This window comes from Coturnix japonica, chromosome 23 (genome assembly GCF_054131305.1).
Source record: "Coturnix japonica strain WE chromosome 23, WE-NBRP24, whole genome shotgun sequence".
Classification (NCBI taxonomy): Eukaryota; Metazoa; Chordata; class Aves; order Galliformes; family Phasianidae; genus Coturnix; species Coturnix japonica.
This window is the reverse complement of record NC_140685.1, coordinates 2,752,406-2,774,009: the sequence shown is the minus strand read 5'-3', so window position 1 is coordinate 2,774,009 and position 21,604 is coordinate 2,752,406. Positions and strand designations below refer to the sequence as shown.

General features: G+C 50.3%; 1 protein-coding gene across 16 annotated transcripts in view; it reads right to left on the bottom strand.

Moving 5' to 3' along the window:
* TEKT3 (tektin 3) overlaps positions 1–21,604 on the bottom strand; it is a 46,221-nt gene that overhangs the window by 6,060 nt on the left and 18,557 nt on the right. The window contains exon 1 of one of the 16 annotated variants that reach the window (XM_015879734.3): positions 344–2,411. The exons of the other annotated variants lie outside the window; for them this stretch is intronic. The gene's annotated coding sequence lies outside the window, so the exon portion shown is untranslated. Of the gene's footprint in view, positions 1–343; positions 2,412–21,604 lie in introns of those variants that run through there. 16 annotated transcript variants of the gene reach the window in all.

Genomic DNA, 21,604 nt, shown 5'->3' with positions numbered 1-21,604 from the left:
GTTCCTCTTGGGCTGCCCTGAGCTGTTTGCTTCTGCAGGCAAGCTGAGAGGCTGGCTTGTATTTAAAATCATAACATCTCTGAGAAAGAGAAGGGTTTTTCCACTTTTAGTCACCTTAGCAATAACGACCACCTCTACAAAGGGCAGGGCCAGTAACAGCTCAAGATTTCCTGCCCAAAAGCTTAAAAAGAGGTACATAGGAGACATAAAGACATCAGATCCTGCACCCCCCACCACCTGAGCACATCCTTTTGAGTACAACATGTCATCCATGTGCTGAGTGGGGGGAGTTATGAGATATATCTGCCTTCTAGCACCCCTCCCAGTCAAAGCATATGCTCACCCTCAGTAACGCAGTTGGGTACTCAAGAGGTGCCTGTGGGCTGTGCCTCGTCGCTGTGCTGTCAGACTCAGTGGCAGCAGCACTGGGTGTGAAGCATCCCCAGCACCCAGCTGCCCTCAGTGGCACAGCACCAGGAGGGACGTTGCTATGGACACTGGGCTGCCCACAACTGAATTCTGCCCGGGCAACCTCATGCAGCTGCTATGGCAACCTGGTGATGGCATTGGGCAACCCAATGCTCTGGATGGGCACCGTAATGCCTGCCCAGGGCAACCTACTGCCATCACTGGACAACTTTGTACTGGCCAAATCACTGTTGGTCAACCCAGTGCTAGGATGGGGAACCTAGTGCCTGCCTTGGGCAGCCTATTACTGTCACTGGGCATCTTGGTACTGGACCTGAGCCACTTACTACTGGCCCTGGGCTACTCGGTGCTGGCCCTGGGCAGCTCAGGACAGCCATTGGACAACCCAAATGCCCTTAATGGACAACCCAGTGCCAGCCCCGGGCTATGTAGTAACTTTGCTGAACAACTTGATCCCACCACTGGGCAACAAAATGGCTCACAAGTGATAACTCACTGCTGTCCTTTGGCATCCTAGTGCCACCCCTGGGTTGCCCAGTGCCAGTCCTGGGCAACCCAGTGTCCTTGATGGGCAAACCAATGCCCTCACTGTACAACACAGTGCTAGTGCTGGTGCTTCTGGCCCAGCCTTGTGTCATGATTTTATCAGAGGAAACCTTTTCTGCTGCTCTATTTCACTGCTTTGACAAACTGTCACAAGGTGGATGGTTCACCAAATATTCAGGCTGAAACTTTTGTCCTTCTCCTCTTTTTTTCAGTTTCTCCTCATTTTCCCACTGATCTCAGCATCGGACAGGGACTATACCAAAATGCTTTATGACATCTCGTGAGCTGAATGCCTTGCCAAAGACCTGACGTCATAAATGATCCCATCCAACTGCTTTGTGTATACAAAGCTCAGCACGCTTTGATTTCACTTTAAACACACGTCTCGCTTTAGCAGGGTGAAGAATCATCTTCATCAAACTGAAATAAAAAGCTGAGCACAAAAGCTGCTTTTCTACAGCTGCACCAGGTAGAGAAACCCCAAGAACAGCAAAGCTGCTTTGGATCAGCAGGGACACACACAGTCTACAACAACCCTACATCCATCCCCATTGCACGCCCTGCAGTGAATCACTGCAGGATGCCATTCATTGCTGTGGGCCACTTTGCTGCCCTTGGGGCATTTACTGATATTGAGCAATAATAATTAAATGGTGCTGTAATTAGATGGTGAAGCATGCAGGGCAGGAGCTTCCTGGAGAACAACAGTAAAACTGGTGAAAATCACTGAGCCACCATTGCAGGTTCTCATGGGGAACCCCCAGTTTTGATGGACATGTGAGAGCATTTTTTGTCCCAAAGCTGTGACTGTTTTAGCTCAGAAATGAAACAGAAAATGAAGGTGGGAGTGTGAGGCTGGTGCTGTGGGCCCAGCACAGGTTCACCTGAACTGGAATTATAGGGAACACATTTAGAATCAATCACAGAGTTGCAGAATGGCTTCGTTTGGAAGGGACCTTGAAGATCTTTGGGCTCCAGCTCCCTGCTGTGAGCTGGGTTTGGATACCCAAGTACAAAATCTACTGCCTAAAGCTGAGTCTTTCTGTCACAGCTCTGCATTCTGAATTCAAATCAGTGTAGCACTAGTCTGGGACTGGAAGCCACCCTTCTGAAAACATCCACATCCAGATTTCTTATAGCATCTGTCAGAAGCTACACAGCATTGCCCAATTAAACTGCTTTGGGTGTTCCTCTCTCTCCTTCACCGTGTCTGCCTGAAAGAGACCTATTGTCTACAAATACTTTGTCAAAGACGCATCAATTCATGAAGAATTAAGGAATAAATAGAGCAGGTGTGGTGTGTGCTGTGCTGTCATGCTGAAGGGGTGCTCCACCTGGCCCAGGGCTATTTCAGGATCCCAACAGGTTTCAAGATCTGATCTACTTGTGAGAGCAAGGCTGGCTTCTAAGGACAAGGTGCAGCCCACAGCTCCTGCTCTTGACTCCATATGGCTGGGAAATAGGTGGCCCTTCCCAGGGTTTTGCTGGGGTTCAGCTCCAGTGGCAACTGTGGTTGAGCATGGAAGATGAAGGACCAGGGTCTCTTGAGATGAGTCCTGTCATTCTTCGCTCTCTGCACATGACTATTGGGAAATTAGGGTTCTGGTCATTGCCCACTGCTGTGCCAGAGGTGGGACCTGCAGAAGGAGGGCTGCAGGTTGGAAACCTGAAGGATATAGAAAGGATTCTGAGCAGCTGGGCAAGGAGAAACATGGCTCTGAACTTGCACAGCCACTGGAGAACATCTGGGGCTTATTGCCCTTCCTCCACCAGAGGAACTCATGTCCTTCCCCCCATGCATGGAGAAACCTTTCTGCACTCTGCAGGTGAACAGCAAGGCAAATGTCCTCCCCTAAATAGGGGGTGGTGCCAAGTTCAAATTTGTGGCTAATTGCAGCTCCTTTTAGTCACTTCCTTGGTTTCCTTAAACAGCTACAAAAATGTGGTCCCAACAAGACCAGAGTCCTCTCCTTTGGTCTATTTTAAAGTAGGATGAACTCTGCAACAATAGCAAACCTGTTGATGCTGCAGTGCAGGTGACCCTCATAGGGAAGCCTTGAGAATGTGTACGTGCAGACCCATCCCGCACTGTCACACAGGAGCTATTCATAGAAAAAACTGCTAAAAACATGTGTTGTGAAACCTTTTCTTGCTTCGAGGTGGAAGCCTGCTGTACATACCTTGCTGCTTTGACAGAGGTGTGAGCCATAAACCAAATATTTTGCACAAATCAGTGGTAATGATGTGAGAGAATCTCGTTCTTCGTGTGCACTTGGTCACATTTCAGAGGGGTCAGTGATTGCTTTCCCACAACCTGCTGGAGTTCCCGTCTCCTTTTCCACCCTGCCTTTCAGCTTAGCAAAGCCCTGACATTCCTATCAGGAAACTCAAGCTGTAGCTCTGCACCAAACACAGCTGAACAAGGGCAAAAACAAACCTTATGTCCTTCCCTGCCTTGCTGATTGCCCTCCACTTGTCCTGGTGCAAAGGCTGGAGAGGCCATGTGCACCTCCTTGTGCCCTTGTCCCACTGTGATGAGCATGTCCCACCTGCAGCCCTGCTCCAGTGCTGTTGGATCAGCCCTCCTGGAAGACAAGTCGCTGCATTTGTTAAATGAACCAAAGAAATGAATGAGTTAAACCAACAAGACACACTCTAATGCCATCAGGGATGGAGTGACATGTACAACAATAGCTCCTTTCTCTCAGCTTGACCCATGGGGATGTGCTGAGCAGGAGGCATCCCATCTAGGTGTTTCAACTTAACACATTTTCTTGTATGCTTGGTGGGAAGAGACATCTTCAGAGCCACTGTTTGAACTGCCCCAGCTGCTTCTTAAGGATTAGAGGTGCAAGGAAGGAGCATTTCTCCCACATCCCCAAAGGGGTACAAGAATCAGGCACCCAACTGAGGCAAGGCAGATGAATCCCACTCTCCCAGATGAACGCCGTTTCCATCCTTAGGCCTTCAGCCAGGCCAGGCCTGCTGCAAACTAACCTCCAAATTCTGCTTTCTAAAGGTATCAAGCATGGAAAACTGCCTCTTTGGTGATCTTCACCTCGAGGCTCTTCATAAAGAGAGCAGCCGATCAAGATTAGAAAGTAGACTGATGGATGAATTATTTAGGTTAACCGTAGCAGCACAAGCGAGCTTTCTAAACAATAACAGTGGCATGAATAAATCATTACAAATCCCTCTCTGAGCTCTTGGGATGACTCACAACCACTGAACCGCAGCTCCTTTCCCACAAGGTTGGGGTGCAGATTACTCATCTCCTCACAGCCTAACACCTAACAGTTCCATTTACTGGGGATGTTCTCAGCAGCATCCATGTTGCCATTGGAAATAAAAGAGGAATATTTGCAGCAGGTCATGTTTTGAGTTGGCCATTTGGCCATCTCCCTTGGGAATGACATAGGAAACCACACCTTTGTGCACCCTGTGCCAATGGGCAGCCCTGGATTTACCCAAGGTGCATCTCCCAGCACCCCAGGACTGCTTTGTTTTGAGGAAACCAGGCAGAAACCACTGAGCACCAACCTTGCACATGGCTGTGCAACTGATGGGAGGGTGAGGAACTGAGATGAGTTCTGCTCCTCTGCATTTGCCTTGAAGCATCCCACCCATGAAAGCATTTAACCATGTGCTGCTCATTAACATCACTGCCAGCCCCAACATTTCACCGCGCTTTAAACACAAACCTAAAAGTAAGCCCGAGCATCTGAGATCTGCCGAGTGGAAATAGATGGTTGGTGTGATTAATGCTAGGCACATGCTTTTGTGCTTAGCTGCGCTGAGTTATTGGTGGCCTCTCTGTGCTCATACACACTCTTCGTTTCTGAGCCAGATGTGAAAGCAATTAGCACAATGGGGAGGCTATCTTTAAGTCTGTGGGGCTCTTTATAGGTTCGTGTTTATTTTTGGACCTACTTTCTTAAGGTGAATCTTGGCAGGCTGTTCAAGGACTGGCTCATGTCATTGGCTATTGTTTAAAGCTTTTTATTGCTTTGGCAAGGCTTCGGGCAGGAAAGGGGAGGGAAAATTTTTTGTATTTCTTTTTCTGTCGTCATATTCAGGCTCCTGTTTAACACAGAAAGGATCACGGAGTCTCCAGAGCTGATGGGAGCAACCTTGAGGTTCTGTCTGCTCAGGAAACGGTGAGGGCTGAAGGCAGTCCCACTATGGAAGTAGCCAGGAAGCTCTGCTCCTCCAGCAGCAATACCCAATGCTGAGGCTGTGTGCAGGCAGCAAGAAGGGTTCTGCCAGCCCACATCGCATCCCCCATCCCATTCCCTCTGCCTCACTGGGCTCTGGGTGCACTTGGCTGCAGAGGTGACAGATTCAAAGGGGCTGCCTGCCCTTTGCCATCTGCACACCCCACCCTGGGACCTCCCATAGATGCAGCCAGAACTCAGCCCTGCAGACACGAGTTGCTGTTGCTTGGGTTTTCCAACCACCCTGCAGTCTGTGCCTGAGCAGGGTTGATCTGAGCACAGAGCTCACCTGTAAGTGACTTCTGCTGCAACAAAGCGGTAATTCCAGGCGGCTGTTATTGTTCAGTATCTCCTGGTAGCTGAAGGGACTGTCTATCTCCAGAGGAAATTTCCTTTTATCAGATTTGGCCACTGAAAGCTCTGATAAGCATTAAGCATGGGTAGCTCAGAGCCATTCCAATGTGCGATGTATGATAGGAGCTGGTCTATCTGGCTGGCATTACCCAGTCTAGCTGCTGGGTCAGGACACCAACACAGCCAAACTCACTTGGCTGAGCACTGGGCTGAAACTGGAGCAGGAATCTTCACTTCCTCATAGAAACACCATTTTCTCTGCCGCTGTGTGTTTCATTACCTATCTATCTGCTCTTACACACAACAGGAGTGTTCCCCTGCTGCCTGCCCCACCGCAGGAGCTGAAATTTTGGCATCATCTTGACTATCCAGCCTGATTTTCCCAACCACAGTTCCAAATGGTCTCAGGTTTGCAGCCTGGTGGAGCACGTATCTTTCCATGTTATTTTTCTCTCTTTCCAAAGCATGCAGTTCAACTCTTGGGGGTCTTCCATGTTACGTTCAAGCCGTCCTTCAGATGTGGGGCTGTGTGGTTTTGCTACACCCACCCTGGGTTTGACTTGAGGAAAGCCCAAAGTACAGAATGAGCGATGGCCAAACCCAGGGAGTTTTGCATGGTGTCAGGCCAACGTTTTTCAAACCCAACTGAATATACATAAATCTCTGCCGTTGTAACACTGGGCTGTAAAAGGATAAGCTGCTCATTGACCCATTTGGGCATTACATGGCAGGGACTGATTCTGCCAACCTGCTCTATGCCTTTACACATGGGTGAGCCAGGCTGTGTCCCACACTGGCTTGTCCATGAGCTTGGCCTGGAGATGCAGAGCTCCTGGATTCTGGGGTGTGTATGACTTGTGACAATTACACTCCTTTGCCAGTGTTGAAAGAAAGGAAACGGGGGCGGAAGGACCTGCATGAGCTGTCAGATTTATTGCTTTATTAAGAGTTCCGTGAAAGCTAAGTTTTTTGTGGCTTTAGGAGAAATACTTAAAGCCACAATTGCTGGGGTCATAAGGCTATACCAGGAACCCATTTCCCGCTCCAAGATTGCTTTTTAAACCTCCTATTTGCTTACAAAAGCATGACAAGGTGACCACAAAAGGGAACTAATAGGACCCAAAGTGTTCAGGTGATGCCGCCTCACAGCACAAGGGCCCTCCCACAGCCCCAAGCCCACCAACATAACCAGAGATGCCAGGGCTGGCAGCCTGATGTCAGAGCTAAACCCGTCACACAGCAGTGAGGTCTGACCATTTGAGGCCAGCACCTCACACCTCCCCAGCCCTTTTCCCTCCCCACACATCCTGCCCCAATGCAGCGGGCTATTCTTAGAGCTGACTATTCTGGGACCCAGGCTGGAATGCTGGAATTAAGATCTTTCCTTCCTTTAAGGAAAACAAGCCAAGGGATATTCAAAAAGACTCAATCTAAAGGCCCTACGTTCCAGCTGCTGAGCGAAGCAGATTTAGTTGCTAACGCCCATTGGGGACGCAGTGTGCCCATCCCCAGGGGGGATATTTCTCCTTCCATGCACTGCTGCTCAGGGTTTATTCATTCCCTCTTTCTTGGTAATTGGCCTCACTTCAATTTAGTAAGATATTTTCCATCAAAACCCTTTTTATTTTTTTTTTATTTTTGGAAAGAAAACCACTTTGGGACACAATGAAGCCTTTTGTGGAGAAGGAAAGAAAAATAAAGCAAAACCTGTTCAGCTAACTCAGGAGGCTGCTATTAGAAACCCGAAGGTGTTTTCTTCCTTCATATGTTTCTGGGATGGTGCAGATGGTGGGAGAGCACCCACAGCTGCTTTGTGCTGCCCTGGGATTCCACCCCACAGCCTTACAGCTCTGGTCCTTCTCAGAACCATGCTCAGGATGCTGAGAACAAAGAACACTTTTCTTCTCAAGGCTTCCCCCTGGGCTGTAGGTAGCCATGGGGCTGCATAGTGGATACTCCAATGTGTCCCTAAAGCCTAAATGATTTTCCCAGATAACAGTGCTATAGGACTAAAGAGCAACAGGGCTTCTGAATAACGGCACAAAACCACATGTGTTCAACTTGCCTTGTTGGCAAATGCTGGCCAAGCCACCAGCAGTCCTCATGGAATGAACTCACCATTAAATCCAATCAGTTGGTGGTGAAGCTGTTGCTTGATGACAAGTGTCTGACACCTGGACACACTCCTTGTTCAGTGCCATGGCCTTCAAGCCATCACCAGGTTGGTCTTTAACTCTTCATCATTCCTTTCCTTCCTATGTATTTCATGAATTATGTGCTACGTCCACTTGGAATTATACAAACTATAAAGACAATGTATTAAAATTTAAAGCCTACGCTACACAAAATTAAGTTACAGAATGAAATATTCTCCCTCTGCTGAAGTTTTAATACCATCCAAGCGAAACACTGCAACTTCCTTTTTTGCTGCTGGAAAATATGGTTGGAGTCAGCACATTCAACTTCAATTAACCTGATCTTTCTTAGGGAAAACTGGAACCACAGAATGGTTGGAGTTGGAAGGGACCCCCCCAAAAGCCACCTGGTCCCACCCCCTGCACTGACAAGGGACACCCACAGCTCCATCAGTGCTCACAGCCCATCCCCTGACCTTGGCTGGCTGCAGGGATGGGGCACCACCACCTCCCCTATAAGCAACCTGTGCCACTGCCTCACTACCCTCAATGTAAAAAACTTCCTTATATCCAATCTAAGACTCCATTCTTTTAGTTTGAGACCATCTCCCCTTGTCCCATCACAACAGACCCAGATGGATTGTCTGTCTCTATTCTGAGAACAATTATTCAGGGGTCTGATGTTAAAACGCTGTGCCCACAGGTAAGCTACAAAGGACAAAAGTAGAGACTTTGCTTCCCCAGCTTTGTATTCCTGTCCTGAACACTGGCACAGTAAGGCTGAAGGAAGGCTCTGAGATCTCCATCCTCACTCTCTTCTACGTGGAATACGACTTACTAAGTACCAAATCCCAACAGGCTCATTGTGCTGTGATCTTCTGCTTTTCTATCCCTTCCTGTCAGGCTGCATTTGTCAGGATGAACTTGAGTGAAGCCAGGCCAGGCTGGTGCCTTCCTGCCATCCATCCAACACATCTGCTCTGCCTCAGCCACTGAGCATCTTCCACCTCATCCTGCAGCTAAATCTTTATCTTTTGCACAGGTTTGGATTCCTGCAGCTTATTCCAGCTGCTGGCAGACATTTCTGTATTAATCCCAAGGAGAAAAGACCCATCCCCTACATAAGTCAGGGCTGATTTGGGTGCAGACACAGTGCTATAAGTTGCACTTAGGTTTGCTCTGCCACCAGCCAGCCAGCAAAAGGTCTGCACCCTTCCCCTGCATTTTCCATCCCTGCTTGGTGGTGATGAGCTTAAAAGGAGACGTGGGCAGATGTAAGAGGGGTTCAACCCATCCCTGGAAATCCTCCAGAATAGAAAAGGGAGACGGCACATGGCACGGAAAATGTAAACCTTAATGGCCGTGCTTCATTAAGATTATAATCAAATAAAACCATGATGGACGTTGTTAGGTGGCCCCACCTGCAATAAAAACTGTCCTCAGGGCCAGTGACAGCTTGTTTGGATGGCTCATAAAGTGCCAAGTGCATGAAGACACATCGTGAGGGCTCCGGAGCTGTGCCAGCATCGGTGCCACTTCTGTCTCCTGCACACTCTGCTGCTTTCTCTCTGCTGTTCAGGAATGACAGTGAGCATTTCCAGCACTGCTTACACTACACTTGCTTTGGCTCAACTTTATTTAAAGGAACAAACGATCGCATCGCTCTGTCCATCCATTCCTGCTGCAAGGACACACGTCCTGGTAATGAGCCTGGGGTGAGAGGCTGGCACCCAGATCATTGCAGCATATCTCTGTGCAGGGGCTGCTTGCAGTAGCACAGGGAGCAGCTCAGGGTGCCCTGGGAGCGCAGCAGCCCGGCGTCACGCAGGGGATGCACGCAGGCGCCAGTGCTGTGCCTGCCCATCAGACTGGGGCTGATAAGGGCCATAATGCCGCTTCAGCAGAAAGTGCTGCAGGAATCAAAGAGCAGCTGAGTCACCATCCACCGGGGAGTTGGGTAAACATGACAGCAGGCATCAGCTGGGGACTTCTTGTTAAGAAATACCAGGCACCAGGGGAGCGCTCCCTTTGGCAGCTGCCAGATGCTTCCAAAGCGAGCTCTGCAGCTGAACGCTGCCTGGTAGCACCACTCAAGGTAGATCACAGCTAGAAGCTCTCAATCTGAAAAGAAGATGAGGGGGGGGAAATGTTTTCTCCTTGAGTGCACCAGAGTGAGTTCTTGGCATGGCCAGAATGTGCCATTTAACAGAACAGCCCAAGAAAAGATAAATCAAAGTCCTTTGCCAATACATCAGGAGTGTGTGCAAAACCCAAACAGAAAACACTGGGAGCGTTCACGCAGGGCTGGCCAAGGCTCACACACAGAAGCAGCTTTTGTTCAGCAGCAATTAGTGCATTCCTGCAGAGCCAAGGGCTTTCCTTGTTGCTGCCCCTGCCCAACTGCTCCCACCGGGATGCCTGGACAGGGGGAGTGGTGATGTATGGCATCACAAAAACAGGCTGGGGATGCTTGGGATGCTGTCCCAGCAGCCAAACAGTGCTGGGAGTGGGAGGATGTGGTGCCAAAAGTCTGGAAAGCAAACCTGGGGATGGAGCAGCCCCAAGGGCAGAGCAAACCAATGGGGATGGAGGTGGCTAAGAGCTGGATGGAGATGCCTGTCTCTTTCCAGGAACTATATCGCAAATCCAGAAGGAGAGAGTGGGTGAGACATCCAGCTCTGTGATGGATAAAGCAGAAGTAGTTCATCTCTCTGTGCATTAAAGCAACATCTTCCTATGGGTACAGTGCACAGATTTACCCAATGGGTGTCTCCATGGCTGGAGGTCCCAATCCTGCTGTGATCACAATCATTGACCCCCATGTGCCCAGCAGGACCAGCCTCAGGGGGCTGGAAAGTGATCTTTGCAAAGCACCAAAGGATCCCAAATGGAAATAATGTAGAAATTCACTTCAGAGTTGAAAATACTATATACTCGTTATGTAATTGGAGAGGCTCTGGTTCAAAAGGTGTGTGTTTGGCTTCTGCTCATCTGGAGCACTACTGCAAAAAGTGTTTCCTTTCCCCCTGTGAGGTGCAAACTGTGCTGCTCTCCCCTGACCTGCATGGAATCAGACACTCACACAACTCCACCCATCAAAAACGCAGACCCTGGTTGGGTCTGTGCCACTCTTGCAGATCCAGACCAGTGGCCACTTTATACAGGGAGACTGTATAAAGTCTTCCCCAGCAGAAGGAGACATATTTTGCAATGAACAGCACCTCCAAGGTTCATGGGCAGCGCCAGCAGCTGGAGCCCAGGGTGCAGCCCACAGCCCCACCCCAGGGGAACCCAATGTCACCTTGACTCACAGCCTCATCATCCTGTATGTGACACATCCCTGTGGTGTGTCATGGGGAAAGAGAAAGCCAGTAGGTGTCACAGCAACTGCGGGGCCTTCAGTGATGCTCAGGGTCACGCCCTGTCTGTGATTCATGTGTCCTTACATGTCTCAGAGATGGGCTATGAGCCTCCAAAGGTCTCTGCCACCTGAGGGAGTGATGGCCCTGAGTTCAGCCAAATATACGAGGACATCACCTGGGGTGTGCCAGCTTATCCCTGGTGCTGCGCAGGATGAAACCATCCCAAGCATTGCCTGTCTCAACAGTGAAGCCCCCTCCTGCCTGCTCTCTGCAGCCATGGATGCTGCTCTGAATCCTCCTCAACCCACAGGTTGACCAGATGCATGGGAACATTGCCATACACATTGCCATTATCTCCAACACCAGAGCTGAGCCACCAAGCTCACCACATGGTGAAGGTGATTTCTAAGGGCTTGGAACCTTCCCAGGCTTTGGGACAACTGTAGGTCTTGTGCAGAACCACTGCTGGGGTTGGGGCATCACTCACGACAGCATCCCATCAGCCACAGATCAACTTATGGGAGAGATGGTTGTCTGATCTCATGTACAGGAAGCAGGAGAACGATGCTGTCCCTGCAGACACACCTCAGACAGTGGTACAGCATGGGAAATCCAAAGGGGAGATGGAATTCAAGCATGGAGCTATTCAGTCATGTAACAACAGGATTTCCCTGCTTGAAAGTTAGGTGAAAAAATGAACTTAGCACAAAGGCAGCACGATAACAGCACAGCACCATCCGCAGGGTCAGCAAATAATAGAAACATCGAAGCTCCCTGCCAGCACCTGCAAGGGAGGGACGTGTCTCATCAGTGTTTTATACCCATTCATTCGGGTTCATTGGATCCCTTGGCCCTGAAATACCATCCTGAGGTGTGGGCAGTGTTGTAAATGCGTTAGTCATGCAGCATCTTGGGGAGACTCCAAGCAAGAGGGACCTCACCAATGGACCTTGGCAATGAGTGCAAGGTGCCCTTGGCACCCAGCCCCTGATGCAGTGAGGTGGGGAACCTACCCAAAAAATTAGAGAGCTGTGAGATGAGAACTCTGCAGGTCTGTGAAGATGCTGCGGTGTCTTATTCCACAGTGCTTGAGGAGGAAGACTTGCAGTGAGGACAGGTGTCCCCTTCCTGTCCCTTTTCTGCATCTCCCAGCTGGCAGGTCACACAAATGCCAGCAAGCTGGTGCCTTTACTCATTGTTATTTCCACCAGCCTTCTGTTAAGGTGAAAGATCCGGCCCTTTGGACGGAGCAGCTGATGTCTGAGTGTGCATTCAGGAAGGCTGCAGGGCCAGCACCCGCATGCATTCGCCAAAACAAACGGCTGTATTACCCAACAGCTTCCTCCCCTGAGACCGCCTCATGAAAGAGAAAATCCAAGCCAAGAAGCCTTAGGTGTGAAGCAGCAACACTGCAGTGGAAAGAGCCCGTGAATTAGACTGCAGCACATAACGAGGATATCTTTGGTTGTTTTCTTCTTCCTGTGCATGAGATTAAATGGCTGCGTGTCGAAATTGGGGGTTCTGGAGGAAAAGGAGGTTTGCCAGGAGGGCATAAGTGATAAAAGGGTTGGGGGTGTCCTCACATGAACGCAGATGGAGTTCTACCCTTAAGGGCTGCCACCAGGATCTGAGTGGCTCCCATCCCACACTGCCACATGGTTGCCACCTTTCCCATTACTGCTACCTGCAGCAGCACTGCTCCAGCCCAAAGCCTTGTAAACTTTCTCCAAATATCCCATCGTATCTCATATGCAGGAGTCCTTGCAACCCCTGTTAACCAGTCCTTCACCTTCAGCCCCAGAAGGAGAGGCAGGAGACCTGGTGAGACTGGCTGAGGCCCAGTTGTTATGAGGGCAGTACAACTCCAGCTGGGAGATGCTTCCATTTCAACTGGATTAAGTGCTGGTGGTTCTACAGCCCGTTGTGACATGGGTGGGCGACATCGAAGGGAAAAGCTCAGTGAATCATTGCTCCTGTCCCTGGAAATCTCCCACAAAATTCATGCCTGCAATTGATATCTCTCATCCCAGATGCTGAAGCAAACTGGATCTGCTATCTCTCCTGCAGCAATGCACAGAGAAAGCACAAACATCACTAAAGAGGTGGATGTTCTAACACTACAGGATGCCCAAAGCAGGGAGACAGACTGTAGGGAAGGTGCACAAACATTTAGCCATGCAAACAGTCCGACATCTCTGTTCTTGCAAAAAGCACCTTAGAATTTTTTAGGGTCCCAAGGATCCTGATTTTATCTCATGTGAAAGACGGTACCTCCCCCTAGCTCCACACTGAGGAACTGGTTCTGTAACATCTCCCAAGGCTGTGGCAAATGAAGCCACCCTGAAGCATTCTTCAGAATCCACATCCTGCCAGGGTATTTTCAGCTGACACTTCAAGATACTTTGTAAGAAGAAAGGAAGAGGATCTAGATTAAAAGGTTTGGTGGGGTGTAGCAGAACAACAGGCCACTGGATACCATGAATGAGAAAAGATGAGTAGAAGAGGCAAATCTCAACTTTGGAGGGTCTGTCCTTCAGATCCTTCCTGTGCTCCCTTTCCAGTGCTCAGCCAGGCCATAAACAACAGCAGAGATTAGAAGTAAAGGGAGAGAAAAAGCAAATTTCAGAGGAGGCCAGAGTTCTCCAGTAACAGAATGGGCTCTGGAGCACAACCAACCCTTGGAAATCCACAAAGTGAGAAGATGTCTCAGCACAGCACTGCCATGTCCTGCCAGCCCAGGGAGAAACAGGAGGCAACAAGGAGAGCAGAGGAGAGGAGAGGAGAGGAGAGGAGAGGAGAGGAGAGGAGAGGAGAGGAGAGGAGAGGAGAGGAGAGGAGAGGAGAGGAGAGGAGAGGAGAGGAGAGGAGAGGAGAGGAGAGGAGAGGAGAGGAGAGGAGAGGAGAGGAGAGGAGAGGAGAGGAGAGGAGAGGAGAGGAGAGGAGAGGAGAGGACGTCAGTGACCTCAAGCCTGGCTTGTCTTGTGGTGTCACAGCATCGTGAGAAACAGTCCCTGGGGGGAACCAGCTGGGGATCCTGAGCTTGGTTTTCTTCTTAGTTCTTTGGGCTTTTTTTTTGGTGAAATCTGGGACTTCTGAGTTTTACCTTTTTCAGACCTTCTTGCTGTTCCTCCCTAAAGGCAGTGTGTGTGATTCATAGCAGTGGGCATGGCGGATTGTGGCTTACACTCCAGGACATCCAGCTCCCCCACTCTGATGGGCTCCTCTGAATCCTGATCTGTATTCAGGTCAGAAGGAGTTCAAGAAAATGACATTTCCCAAGCTGAGGAATCCTAGCAAACCTCTTTAATATTTCAGTTCTGGTTTCTTTGGCTCATTTCCGAGAGATGCCACCAATTCCAACCCATGGGAACTCACAAGACTCAGCACAACATCCCACCACCCTTTGGTTCTCAGCGCCCCGTGTTCTCCATTGCTATTTCCATTAATTGACCCCACTCTGCACCTCCCTCATCCTCACATGCTCTGCCCTACCAGCCGTGCTCCTGCTGTACCCATTGTGGCCAACAATGGCCAACTGGTGGTGGCCACAGGCACACAATGGGCAGACATGGGAGCCCTGTGGGTGTCTGCATCACCCCACAGAGCTAATCAACCAGCAAACATCAGTGGAAGGGATGGGCAAAAGGGAGGCAGCAGAAGCCATACAGAAGTGATGGCAACCCTCCCATAGGGCAGAAGCCAGCTCTGCCCATGAATATCTGCAGACGTAGGCAAATCTGGATTAGCAGAGCGTGGCTGGGGAGCACACGCCCAGCAGCACCTCCAAGGGCCTCTGCTTATGCAACGCTGGAAGTTTGCTCTTAGGTGACTCATGCATCCAGATTCGTCTCGCCTAACGTTTTGCTAAGGAAGGGGAGCAGGAGGGGAGCGTAGCAGCCCATCCCTACTGCACCGCCGTGCAAACCCGCCCTCCGTAGTGAAAGAAATGGCCCTTGCAGTGGAGGCAGGAGCTACGCTGCGGTTTTAAGGTCACGACTGGCTTTTTATAGTTCGCAGCAAAGAAAAAGCTGCGTAACGTGAGAAGGTCGGGGTAACGCAACCACCCCGCGGTGCTCTCAGTGAATGCTGCACAAACACGGAGCTGCCACTGGCATGGCCCCGAGCTGCCCTTGATGCAACGTCCCCCATGCTGAGCTCCACTCAGCCCTGCTCAGCACCATCACACACTGAGCCATGCTGAGCCCTGTGCACATGGGGAGCCGATGTAGGACCGTGTAGGACATGATCCTTCAGCTCAGTGCTGTGAAATGCTGTGGAAATGCTGGCTCCACAGGACTTTACATTGGATTGCAAAGAGCATTTTTGCTCTCGTTAAGTCAATATGTAACTAATTGTTGGGAAAAGCAAAGAATTCAGGCCCCAGATTTTGTTTCCCTTAATAAAGGGAACCTTTGGACCTCAGAGGGGGAAAAAAAGAATGGAAAAAGAGATGTACACGAGTTGATTGGAATTTGCAATTAAAACCATGGAGGCAAACAGCCTCCCATGCACCAGAGCAGCTCCCATGGGGCTGCACCTACCTGTACCATAGGAGAACCCACCCAGGCAGCCCTTCCCTCCCAAACCAAATGCTCATTCACAAACTGCAAGCAGAACTACCCCGCTGCCACAGCAACGAGAGCTTCAGGAAGTCTAAAACAGTAACAGGAAAAACAGCCAACGCCGCACGGAGCAGCCCCATGCTGACAGCACCACCCACCAGCTCGCCTGCTCCCGTGTTTATATAGCATCATGAAATCCTATATAACCCAACGGGGCTCTTCTGGTTTGTGAGACACATGTGTGTGTCGTAACAGGGCCTCATTCAAATATGCTGCTAATGAATTTTCCATTGAGCAAAAGCAGGGATGCTCTCAGAGACAGCTCCTGAAGCACAGACTGTGTCTGGGCCCAAGTCCTGGGTGTTGAGTTTCTCACCAGCTTCATAGGAATGCCCACGTGGGGCATTCACCCTCCAAGGGTGGACATTTTTACCCATGGCAGAGCACCCAAAACCTGTGGACTGTCAAAAACAAGGCTGCTCTGCTCCATCATGGACAGAAGGACCACAGACCCACTTATGGAAGGGACTCAGCTAACAACTGGAACAGGTTGCCCAAGGAGGCTGTGGATGCCCCATCCCTGCAGGCATTCAAGGCCAGGCTGGATGTGGCCCTGGGCAGCCTGGGCTGCTGGTTGGTGACCCTGCACAAAGCAGGGGGTTGCAGCTGGATAAGCACTGTGGTCCTTTTCAGCCCAGGCCATTCTATGATACTATGAACAACAAGTCAGGTTTTAAGATTGAGACACACATTTTCTTCCAGACTGATGCAAAGTGAGAGTTTAAACTCTTAGAGCAACTGTAGAAGTCTCCCTCAGGGCAAGGCAGGAACAGGGGGAGGACTCTGCAGCCCATGCCACATTCCCTCCTCCTCTGGAGCTCCCAACCTCACGAACCCGCAGCATGGATCAAAACCTGCAGCTTGGCAGAAGGCAGCAGGAAAACTAATCCGCATCGTGCAAACCGTGCTTCAGAAGGAGATTGTGTTTCATAGAGCAAACCTCTGGCATTTGGCTGCGTGACCCCACAGCGAATGCATGAGGTGGGCTGGGTGCTCCGGGAGCTGCATCCAGCAGAGAGGGGCCATGGCCGTGCCCCAAGAGCAGGCAGCTCAGTGGGACTTGTAAATATCTTGGTGTATGGGGAGAGCAAGTGCTTGCCAGGAGTTCTCCTGAGGACTACAGCATGCTGGGATTTGTTCCCAGTTCTCGGTCCAAAATATCCCTTAGCATTAATGCTTAAGGCATGCTGCAAGAAAACAGGGATCTGCTGGGACTCGGGGCAGGGAGTGACTCTGTGAGTGTTTTCCTGCCAAATTTTAGCCTCAGTACAGTCAGAGCTGTGCTGCTCTATGGACATTCTGCTTTACTCTGCCTCTTAAGGCAATGCCCATGGCTCGGTTCAATCACCTCCAGTTTTAGTGGGCAGTGCATGTAGATCCTTACTGATTGCTTTTTCTAAAGGACTGGATTTCGTCATGTCTTTGCAAGCTTCCCTCAGCTGCAAGTCATCCTCTTGGTTCATGAGCAAAAATGAATGGGCAGAAGTTGGGGAAAGGCAGAGATGGAAGCTGGAAAGTGCAGGAAGGAAAGAGAGCCTTGGAGACCAACCAACCCTAGCAATGTTTAAGTGCATTGGTGTAACTCATGGATGGCTGCAGGGTGGGGTGATGCATGCAGAGAGCATCCTCTAACACATCTCTTCAGTGGCCTGACTGGGACATGAGTGAGATATTTAGTTGTCCCAGGTCAGGGAAGGGACCTGGTCTGGATGGGATACACATCAGCATTCCAGCTTTGGCTGGAAGTGTACAGAGGGTTCTCCTCCCTGTGGCCATGCACACAGTGTTCCCCAGGGGACCTTTGTCCCTCAGAAAAGCCACCAGTCATCAGACATGGGGAAGGCGGGGTGACTTGCCTGGAATTTGGGCAATGCAGTTAATTTGTTGTGGAGGACCACGTGGCGAGATGGGAGGGAGAGGAGGACTTTTTCCAGGGTGAAAGTGCTTATTCATCACCAGAGCTCATTTGGAACTATTCCAACTGAGGCTGTTTGAAGAAGTGAAACTTCTCCTAAGCCAGTCCCTGCTCTGACATAATTTGTAGGAAGTTTTTTCATCTCTTCATGTCCCAGCTCTCACTGTCTCATTGCTGGGTAGCATTGGCCAAAGGCGAGAGCAGGCTGCACCTCTCACCTCGGTGAGCATGGACTGCACCCTGCAGGACACAGGCTTTGTTCCAGAGCTCCAACAAACATCCCCAAAGCTGCACACGCTGTACATTTGGGGAGATAAACAGATAAGAGGCACACAGAGAGATGTGCTGACTGCTGGAAACCAGCACTTCCTGCATGTGGTGACTTGGTGCTTCTTGGGGTATCAAAAAGGAACTTGGCTCTTGTTGGGTGTCTCTTAGATAACGCAGTCTGGACACATCTTGGGGAGGGGTTCATTTCTACATGAAAACGCACAGCCCATCTACTGAGCTGAGCACAACCTGACCAGGAATCCCCTCATGGCCATCTGCAGTGGAGAGCCTCCCACTGAGCTTTGCCTTTATTTAAACTACCTTTTTTCCCTTCTAAAATAGCTCGTTAGGTCAAAAATCACTTGTTGTTGGACACTGTGAGAGAAAGCAGTCCTCCAAACTTGCTTTGAAGGCTGTGGCAATGAAGTAATGTTGGAAATGACCTCCAGGTGTGTTTCTGGCTTTGGGAAGGTTCCTGATTTACCATCAAGCTCCAAACCAACAGCCCTTCTCTGTTCTGGCCCTGTCCATTCCCCAAGAGACACCAAGCTGCTGCCTCTGCCCATGTCCCAGCAATGACCTCTGCACAGAGATGAGCTGAATGCCAACCACCTCTGCCAAGACCAGGTCTATTTCCACCCAGAAACACTGACATCAGCTGAGGAACCACCAGGGCAGGAACCGACTCAGCTCCTCAACCCACCACCATCACCACAAAACCTCTTTAATGGGTGGAAATCAGTTCCAAAAGGGGAAATCATGCGTCTCACCCACCCTTCTGCATCACCATGGGGAAAGCAGAATTTGCACGCTACAAGCATCCACCTCCCCATTGCTGGAGGCCATTTGGAGCAGCCTGCCCAATCTGGATGCATTCCCCCATGCTAAGCTACAATAGATAGGTGTGTTGATGTGTCCACATGGCCCCACCACCATCCACAGCAGCACCTTTCCCTACGCACATCATTTCATCTAGACACGGGTGCATCCCTGTTTATCCATTAGGGAGTGAATCAGCAAGTCTAGAGCCCTGCTCACTGTGGATTAGCTCTCCATTGGAAAGGATAGCTCTCATTACCATCATTGTACTTTCCATTAATCCCCCTGAAGGAGTCTGGCCAGCAGCCCAGATCAGCTTGGGCGGCCACAGAGAGTTTCTGTTCTCCGAGCATACATTCAGCTCCACCATGCTGAGCTCCCCACGGCCCTGCTAACAGCACCAGCTAATAGCAGACACTGCTTCCAGCTCTGAGACATCAACAGTAATTTAATGTGGAGAGAGCTAGAGCATCTTCCAGGAAATGTGCTGCTGGGTCTGGGCATGGTTAGAAGGAAAATAGAGGAGTGATGTGATGAGTGTCACAGTAGAGCTGGTACATCACAGACCCATAGGGCTCAGTGCCGTGCTGCAGAGGCACACAGGGGTCCTGGTCCATGCACAGGGCTGGCAGCTCCCAGTGCAGTTCATGCTGTGTTGTGATGAGGTAACCAAGCTCACAGGGCATGGCTGCAGGTGGAGAACAGACCTGTTCCCTTTGCTCTCCTTTGTGCCTCCAGACAACACCTGAAGGTAAGCACCTGCTACCTGCATTTTACCAGTAAGACTGGCAATGTCTTTTTCAAGCTCTTACTGCACTCTTGAGGGGCCTACAGAGTCAAGTGTCTTTGCAGGAAGAACGTGAAGGAATAAAGCATCTTGAACAGATATAACAGAGGGGGAGCTCCTTTCTGCTCTGCAGCACCAAGCTGTGGATGCGATGGCAGGCAGGCACATGTGCTTTCATAAACTCCTCAGACTTCTGGCTGCTTTCAGTTGACGATTCCTGTGGGCAGCTGGAATGCCATCCATCTCCTGAGGCTGCAAAAAGGGAACCAGCACCGAGGGGGAAAACCTTTTCACAGTGGAGCATGTGCAGCCCTGTGTGCTCACAGGAGCTCTGGGGGCAACCCCTTCAAGCAGGAGCCCTGCAGCAACTGCCAAGGTTTGCTTGACAACCATAGACAACCATTATTTTCTAGAGCAGGCATTAGTTATTGGCAGTGCTGTCCTGCCTGAGTAAGGAAGCTTCATGCCAGTACAGCAAAGGCCCTACATGACAGCATAGCTCTCCTTCCCTGGGCTCACTGGAGAGATCTTTTATCTTATATATTTATAAACTGAAAATCTGTGGTCAGAACCAAACCAAAATCAGTTTGTGGCTTTTGGATTTCTAACAAGAAACTGTTCGGTCTTTAAGAAAGCACCTACTGTGCACCAAGAGAACTTTAGGAAAACACCTTCAGTTTTCACTTGGCCAGGAAGAAAAATGCCCCAAATCTTTTTGTTTTTTGCACAGTAAATTCCCACTGTAGGACCAAAGTGAGGCCCAGGGAAGCCAATGCAATGATGGCAGCACCCAAAGGCAGCGATCCCTGCACTGTGAGGGTGAGGTGCAGGGATTCACCCTTAGCTGTGAGCTGGGAAACCTCCAGCAGCGTCTCAGCCATGCTCCTGCCTTCACTGTGCTAGCAAGAAGCTCAACTGGAAGAGGGAAATTAGAGGGACAAGGAGCAAGAGAAACAGATGAAAGATCAACTTAAAAAGACAGAAATTCTGGCATCTGGGTTCTCCTTCCTGCAGTCCCCTCTGTTGCAATGTACAAAAGATCCTGAGCTTCAGTGCATGGAAGCATGGAAGCAATGGTTTCCTTCCCTTGAGTGGGTCAGTTCTGGGGGCAGAACTGCATCTCCAACTGTGGGACCTTAAAACAACCTTAAAACTAATTTACCAGCATTACCACATTGCACAGAGCAGACCATGAAGCTAAATGCAAGGATTCAGCCCTTTGGCACCCAGCAATGGGTGAGCTGGGGAAAACACTGCGGTCACAGCCCTCATTAGGCTTCAGAGTTAACAGCAAAGTCAAGGCTCACACTCCAGATTGCTGCAAGGGATCCATCCTCCAGCACCCCGGGGTGCCCCGAATGGATCCACAGGGCAGCACAGCACAGCGCAATGGGTGGCGGGTTCACAAAGCGCCTGTGTTTGTGTGCCGAGCTATAAATATTCCTTTTCAAAAAAGGCAGAAGTGGAAAAATGTCTAAATGTCTATTTTTGCCTCCTCTGCTTCACCCACTCGAAACATTGACATCATACCAAGCTCCTACTGAGACCGAGCCATTACCCAGGCCCAGAGCAGCACAACTGCACCGCGCTGCAGTGCCAGGGGAGGGAGAAAAGCAGTTCTGTAGCCCTGAAGGATGGATGGAGCAGCACACGAGGAGGGGTCCCAGGGCCGTATAGCTGCCATTCCCCACAGCTCTCTCCTCCTGCTCCTGGGTGCCAACACACGACGCTGCAGATTTCTCCTGCAGGAAATCACTCCGAGTTTGGCTTAAACGAGGCAGTCAGCACCTGGCTTGTCTCTACTTAACGACCTCAGCATGTGGTTTCAATAGAGCAGGCAGAGGAGCAGTCACAGCATAATAGAAGTCGTTTAGAGCTGCGATTAGCTCTGGGCCCCCAGTTGTATATTATCCTAATGAAGTGGGTGCTGCTGGGTCTGCTGACAGCAAAAGGGGGGGGGGTCAATTTCACATCACCCCAGACCTCCTCCCATTTCACACCCCCAGAGTTCCCTTGTGCTGCATCTAACGCCCTGCTGCTGTCCTGTGTGTGGCCATCCCCAAAGGACCCCAGGGAAGTGATGGGTGTGGGGCACTGTGCAGCCAGCCCCTGCCCACCCAGGTCACATCACCTGATGGGTTTCAGCCTGGC